This window comes from Eutrema salsugineum, unplaced genomic scaffold (assembly GCF_000478725.1).
Source record: "Eutrema salsugineum unplaced genomic scaffold, Eutsalg1_0 scaffold_4, whole genome shotgun sequence".
Classification (NCBI taxonomy): Eukaryota; Viridiplantae; Streptophyta; class Magnoliopsida; order Brassicales; family Brassicaceae; genus Eutrema; species Eutrema salsugineum.
The window spans coordinates 1,912,157-1,920,067 of NW_006256686.1; the positions used below are offsets into that span (position 1 = coordinate 1,912,157).

Consider the following 7,911-nt stretch of genomic DNA (forward strand, 5'->3'; position numbering starts at 1 on the left):
GTCGGCCAGCAGCTCACGCAACCGCGGCCAACAAGCTATTTGCCGTGGTCAGAAGCTTCCCGACCGCGGGAAACAAGCCAATTGCCGCGGTCACAGCACTCCCGACCGCGGCATTCAAGCTCCGACTTAAAGCCCACTTATATGAAGTCCAAAGTCATTCCCAGCCTCAATTCTGGAACCCTAGAGACCATAGAGTATTGGAGACTATAAATACATGTCATTTAGGTCGTTTTTAGGAGAGCTTTCGATACTTTACAGAAACCCTTTTCCTTTAGCCGTTTTTATGAGATTTTTGTAGAAGATTGTTCAAGTCCGAGTTCTTCAATAGAGAAGCTTTCTTTATCTCTTTTCTTTACTGTTTTTCATTACTTTTATTAAAACCAATGATGATGTCGAACTCAGCCATGTCTGAGTAGATCCCGAGTTGGGCTTAGGGTTCCCGAAAGGGGCTCTCATAATCGATTAAGACATCTAGGTTTATAGATCTGGGATTTCGACCTGTTCTCTGTTTATTCTTGTTCTTATTGCATGTATGCTTGATTGATCACCTAGTATCTGATCTAGATAGTTAGTGTTGCGAAAGTTTTCATTAAGTATCAGCCCTAGAATGAAACAGGCAATTTTTCCGTAGGAGTGGAAACCTACCTGCGGCGAGATCGTGAGTATTGATGAGTCTTATGCAGCTCTTGCGTTCTCTCCCTTCCAGGGCCAGAGTGGAAACCTACTGGTCAGGGTTGCGAGAAACAGTTGGTTATGATCACGACAGTGACGTAGTCATACCGCCGTACTCTAGCTCTAGAACCCATATATTGTTATCCGTCAATCCCAATCTATCTACCTTATTGTTAAAACCGATTATGATCCCTTAGAGTTCCCAAAAGCTCAGCGTTTTTAGCCATAGTTTACAATTCCATCGATTTTTACTTGCTTTTCTTAGACCTGCATTTCAATTTCCTTAGTTCGTTATTTACTTGCTTTATTTACCTTTCATGTGATATTTTACTTGCCTTATCTTTGTTTAGTTCGATATTTTACTTGTTCTACTGCCTTTCATTCGATTTCTTTACTTGCCTTTTAGGATTTATTTGCTTTATTTTGCTTTAGTTTAATTCAAGAAAAACAACCAACCTTTAAAACCAATTTAGTCTAGACATAAAGTTAAAAACCGTAGAAGAATACCAGGCACACAAATCTCTGTGGATTCGATCCCTAAATACTGCAACTGATTAGCTGTGCACTTGCGGCTTTCTTTTGTTTTGTTAAGGGTAAAACTTGTTCCCTCACGTAGTTGACACTCAGCACACCACCGCATCAAGTTTTTGGCGCCGTTTCCGGGGATTTGTTTCGCTGCCTTTTGCTATTTTTCTTGTTTTAACTTCTGTTCTAGACTCCTGATCTCTAGTTCTTTCTTAAAGTTTTTCTGAACTATCTTTTCCTTCTTTTGTCTTTCTCTGAATTGCATGAATACCAGGCGTAGACCTGCAGGAGACATTCCAATTCTAGACGAGATAGACAGACACGAAAGAGAACTTCGAAGACTTAGACGAACGCAAGGAATGGCCAACGACAACCAGCCTGGAGATCCTATTAATCGAAATTTAAATATGGACCAAGATGGGTCCGAACATGGAGAAAACGAAGAGAATGATCACATAGAAGGTGATCATGCTCGACAAAATGGAGAGGAGGATGAGGTTCTTCCAAGAAACCACCAGAACCGAGAGAGAGAAGGACGTGAAGACCTTGATCCACCCATCAATGTAGCCGATGGTGACCACCCAGCAATGCAGCCGAATGAACGCGTTCACCGCCCCATTCCACCAGCAAATCAACACCGAAGACAAGCCAGGAACCATCGCATAGCTGATTTTGATGCACCTACTCAAAATTTTCAGAATCGATCTGCGATTCAAGTACCATTTCCAAACCGGAATGAGTTTGAAGTCAAGCCTCAAATCATCTCATTGGTGAAGCAAAACCAGTTCCATGGAGTTCCTTCTGAGCACCCAATGGACCATATCGAGCTTTTTGAAGAAATTTGCAGCATGATGAGAACAAACCAAATTCCACCTGACTATCTAAAGTGTAAGTTGTTCCCTTTTTCATTAGCAGATAAAGCTCACCGTTGGTTGAAGTCTTTGCCTGCAGGATCGATTACTAATTGGGAAGAATGTAGAACTGCTTTCTTGAACCACTTCTACACTAAGTCAAGGTCGAACAATTTGAGAACGAAGATCTCAACCTTTCAACAAGGGCCAACTGAATCTTTCTATGAAGCTTGGGAACGTTTTAAGGAGTATGAACGTGATTGCCCTCATCATGGATTTCATGGATCAAGCTTGCTGAGCACATTTTATCGAGGTTTGCAACCAAAATACAAACTTTCACTTGATACAGCTAGCAATGGAGATTTTGGGCAAAAGACGATCAATGAAGCAAGCCGGAACAGACAACAAGGAGATAACCGAGTTGAAGAACATGGTGAGCCAGCTTCTGAAGAGCAACAGTCGCCCGATCAATGCTTGTGAAACCACCAATGGCGCTGAAGATGAAGGACCTAGTGATATCGATCACATTAATCAAGCATTTCAAGAAGAAGATGTGAACTACGTAGGAGCACTAGTGCCATACCAAAATCGCTCCAACAACAACTTCAACAACAACTTCCGGAATGCAAATTACAACAATCTCTCTTACCGCAATCGCTACCACACAACTTCAACAACAACTTCCGGAATGCAAATTACAACAATCTCTCTTACCGCAATCCAATGTGGAGAATCCTCAAGATCAGTACTATCCACCTCAGCAAAAAATCATTCCAAAACAAGTTTCAAGGCGGAAACTTTGGAGGAATAGTACCATACCAACCGCGACAGCCATATAACTACCAAGGTATGAATTTTAACAATCAATTCGTACAACAGCAGGGAGTCACGACGAACCAGCTAGCTTCACAAATCGGTAGACTTGAACAGTCAATCCAACAACTCGTTATGACGAATGGAAAAGCATCTAAAGATGTGAACGTGAAAGTGGACTGCATGTACAATGATCTGAATGGTAAGTTTGAATCTTTATCTTCGCACGTAAAAAAGTTAGATGTGCAGGTTGCCCAAACAGCCGACTCTATGAAGAGGCAAAGTGGAGTTCTTCCAGGAAGAGTTGAAGATAACCCTAAGAAGTTTTGCAACGCCATAACCACATTGCCCGAAGAAGAGTCCGGAACCGATGGAAAGGAAAAAGAAATCCCGATTTTTGTACCACTGTACAAGGATATCGATCCCAAGCAGCCACCGTTTAAGGTACCCGAACGATCACCGTTTCAAAGGCTTACCAAAGCTGATGATCCGGGACGTTTTGTTTTCCAGTGTTTCATTTCAGGAATCAAGTTTACAGACTGCTTGTGCGATTCCGGAGCCAATGTCAACATCATGTCTAAGACATTTGCCGAAAAATTGGGCATAAAAACCTTAAGGACATCGACGGTTAAGGTTATCTTTGGAGATTCATCTCAAAAAGATACTGAAGGGGCGATTCATGACCTACAAGTTCTAGTGGGAGATAAGATTGTTCCAGCAGATTTCCAAGTCTTGGAGATGGATAAAGACAAGGAGAGGCCACTCATTTTCGGGAGGCAATTCCTAGCTACGGTAGGAGCAATAATCGATCACGCAAACCGGCATGCTGTTTTCCTCAATGTGGACAGAAAAAAGTACTATCCTACTATCTTAGATGAATTTCCAAGTAAAGGAAACAGGCCAAAAGAGAAAGAAAAGGAGAAGCCGAAAGCTTTTGCAAAGATCAAAATCATCATTCCACCAGATGCATCAGAAACTAGTGAAGACCAAATCCAGGAGCTGATCGAAAACACAAAAAGGGTTCTGAACAACATTAAGGTCCGAAAGAAGATTAAAGGTAAGAAGACTTCTCTTCAAGAGGAAGAAGTAAAACCTCCACCAACCGGAAGTGATAAAGGCACATCAAGTGGAGTGCCATTCAAATCAGCCTGATTCCTCATGCTTACGTCGAGCTAAACGACTTAAAACAAAAGCGCTTAATGGGAGGCAACCCATTTAGGTACTCTTTCTTTTAGTTTTCTTTTCCTTTTTAGAATTTATGTTTTCTTTTTCTTTTTAAGTTTTAGGTATTTTATAAAACAAAAACACAAATAAATTAGAAAATTAGAAAAACCAAAGAGAAAAAGGTAGGTCTTTAGCTGCTCGGCCCGGCAAAGACGAGAAGATTGAAAAATAGGCCGCAGGAGGAAGACCCGCGGTCGCAACTGACGGGACCGCGGCAAACAGTGCATCGACCGCGGCACCGTGAATGCGACCGCGGCCGAGCCCTCATCCACCGCGGTCGCGCGTCTCTTGACCGCGGCCGTTGGTCGTTGAGGTGATGTCGCGGATTTGTGACGTTTTTCGGTGATTCCCAGTGTTTCCCGAAATATTCCCGGTAAAACCCGAAAAGATCCTCCGTAAGTTTTAAACTTTCCTAGTGTGCAAACAAGAAAAGGTAAGTTCCCGTAAACTTAAAAATTTCCAGAAATTTTCCGTTTTTGCTTCAAAAACGCTTTTTAAAGAAAAGAAACAAACATTTTGGATCAAAACTCTTTCTTCTCTTCTCTTCCAAAAGAGTTAGAGATTTAGGAGAAAGAACACGTTTTCAATTTTTAAGCTTTTTAAGAGATTTTTGGCTCAAACCTCACTCTTTTTCGAAGCTGATTTCAATTCTGCCATCAATTCTCTCTTTCCAGCAAGATATGAACCTCAAACTCACCATTCTTACTCGATTTTGAACTTAGGGTTTTCTTTAAAAACCCAGAATCTTGGTCTATTGATGGTGGAAATAGCTTAAGAATGATAGATTATCCATTTAGGTTATCTAAAAATCGATTTTAGCACCCAGCTTTAGAGGAATTGAGATTTTTGAAATTTGGATTCTTCATGCTTCATAAAAATCAAATTTGGAACAGCAAAATTGATGAATTTGATTTGGTCTTGTGTGATTAGTGATTAGTATTGGGTAATCTTTAGAATTCACATGGAAATTGCTCATAAAAACCGATTTTTAGAAGATTTTTATGTTGAGAACATCAAAAATCCGAATTTAGTCATGAACTACTTGATTTCTCTGATTTAATATCAATTTTGTTTGCTAATAATTTTAATTAATTTCTTTATACTAGTATAACAGATCTTAATGTGTTAAAATTAGCATCCTAAATTCACTCTTTTTCCAAGAATCATTTCATTTTGCAAAAAATGGATGAAACCAGATCCCGAAGGAGCCGTCGAACTGGTGGCAGCTCCGATGACATTCCCGACGATGCTACTCTAGGAGAGTACATGCTGAACCAAGCCAGACCGAGAAGAAGAAGCTATGTGATGAGATTGCTCCAGCACTCGAGGGAAACACGAGCACCTCCCGAACCAACACAGATTCGATACATTGGGAGGGAGACAAACCCGAGAGTGGACTATGCAAGGTGTTTCAAGAAGCTGAACATCAAACCCACGCCTTGCATTGATTATCATACACTCGAGATGCTTGAAATCAGAGAGGATGTGATCTGGTACATCGATGCACTTAAGCTGAGACCCTACTTGGAGCTGAACCTTCCAACTTATCCTGAGCTAGTCCGTGAGCTTTTAGCGACCATTACACTCCACCACACGAGAAGGAGGAACCCCAGAGCATCAGATGGCATCTTGTCATTCTCTATCCGCGGACAGCCTTATTCTCTCACCATTTCCGAGGTTTGTGAAGCTCTTAAGCTTCCATACACTGATGGCATCTACCTTGAAGATGAACCTGATCTTAACCTATGGAGAGAGATGGGTCATGGAGCTTACGATAGTGGGAGATCTAAGTCAGCCCTTCCTAGCAGTGAGAGTTGTGCACAAACTCTTAGCACACACGATTTTCTCTAGAGCCAACATGGGAGGTGTCTTGAAGACTGAGCTCATTACACTTCAGATTCCGTTTATGGATGACCCACGACTTGCCTGCTTTGCCTGGATCATATCGCAGAATATGGTAAAGGTGAAGCATGATTTACATGGTTGCGACGACGCTACTCCAACCTTCGGGAGTGCTATTACAGTGATACTACAGGCTGTAGGATTCGATTTCTCATCTGATGATCCACTTCCCGATGTCTGGTATGATCTACTTTATCTCTCTCGCGATCACACTATCGATCCAGACAGGTTTGGTTACAAATATTGCACTGACACTAAGGAGCACCGAGTCCGCTTACCTTCAGCATCTATCCCGAGATTGAGTACCGGAGGACGCCCTCGATGGACTCCGGAATCCGATGATTTTCTGCCATCCGTACCTCGTCTACCATTCACCATTGGCCAACACATAGTGGCCAAGGCGAGGCGTGATGCAGCTGCGGCCCGTGCTCATTTTCAGCCATCCATTCCGACCGGCCACACCTCATCATCTACATCATCTCACACTCATTCCGATCTGGAGCGCAGAGTTGAGAGACAGGGACGACGTTTTGAGCGCGTTGTCACCTTCTTACAGGAGCAGCACCAGTTCACAGACGACACTTCAGAGAATGAGTGATTGACCAGCACTTCACTACCATCACGGTTCTATCATTATTTTCTTTTCTTTTATCTTATTTTATCTTATTTTGCTTTTATTCACCATCTTCTCACCAACTTTTTCACACTGGGGACAGTGTGATTTAAGTCTGGGGGAGGATGTCTATCCGTACTAATTATTTTCCTGCTTTTGCTTTTAAATTTCAAGTACTTTTTAAATTTTAATATGTAACCTATTCGACATTAAGTATTTTTCAGGAATGTTTGACGCAAAACTATGATGATTTAGACCTGCACACTTCTACACTATGCATGATAGCTCATTTGTGGTTAGCACTAGACTAGGCGGTAGCTAGAGTACTTGCACTACGAACTCCCACCAGAGGCTTCTATTCATGGAGATTCTTTCTGACACGATATACTAGCTCACTATATTTGGACTTAATATTGATATCTAATTTCCTCATCATTGATTTTAGGCAGGCATCGACATACACATCTAGGACGTCTTTTACCATCACTTTTACCACTCTTTGTCGTCCTAGATGACCAGTTTATCTTTATCTGGTACCTTACCCTAAACCCAAAACCTTTGTTTTCAATCCTCATGCATTCTCTCTTTAGTTTATATCAGCAGATATGTGCAAAAACGTCGGAGAGAAGAGGAGCGACACAGTTTTCAGTCACTCGCAAAAGAGACTGAATGGAATTGGGAAGGAAGAGTATCAGAAACATAATAAAGCTTTACAAGACAGATATTAACTGGTAAATTCGTGCTCTCTAAGAGCATCTCCAATGGTTGGCTCTAAATATAGAGTTCTCTAAAAATAGAGAAGTGGTTTACTCCAATGGTCATCTCTATATCTGACTCTAAAAATAAATATTATATTTTATTCTTTAGTATTAATTTCTGATAAGGCCTTTTACTTTTGAAAATTTATAAATGTTCTTTCTATTTTATTTTGAGTTAAAATAATTTTAAAATTTCAAAATTTTAAAATATATATTGTTAATAAAATTTAAGTTAAAATAATTTTATAATAAGTTATTAGTAGTATAAATTAAATTTAGTGTAATATTGTTACTTATATTATTGTTTAGGTATAAAATGAAAAGATATTAAAACTAGAGGATTGTTTTGTAAATAAAAAAGTTCTGCTCTAAAAATAGAGTCATGAACAGTGTTGCTCCGGATATAGAGCAACACTGTTCATTTCTCTATTTATAGAGCAACATATAGAGTACCATTGCAGTTTATTTTACTCTAAAAATAGAGTTTAGAGCAAGATATAGAGTACCATTGGAGATGCTCTAAGACTATATCTAAAGGTGTTCCCTTTTCTCT

The 7,911-nt window shown here is 40.4% G+C and overlaps 1 non-coding gene across 1 annotated transcript; it reads right to left on the reverse strand.

Moving 5' to 3' along the window:
• Positions 1 to 2,219: 2,219 nt before the first annotated feature.
• LOC112084794 lies at positions 2,220 to 2,326 on the reverse strand. The gene has a single exon (XR_002898454.1). It is a non-coding gene; the product is annotated as a small nucleolar RNA R71 (small nucleolar RNA).
• Positions 2,327 to 7,911: the final 5,585 nt, after the last annotated feature.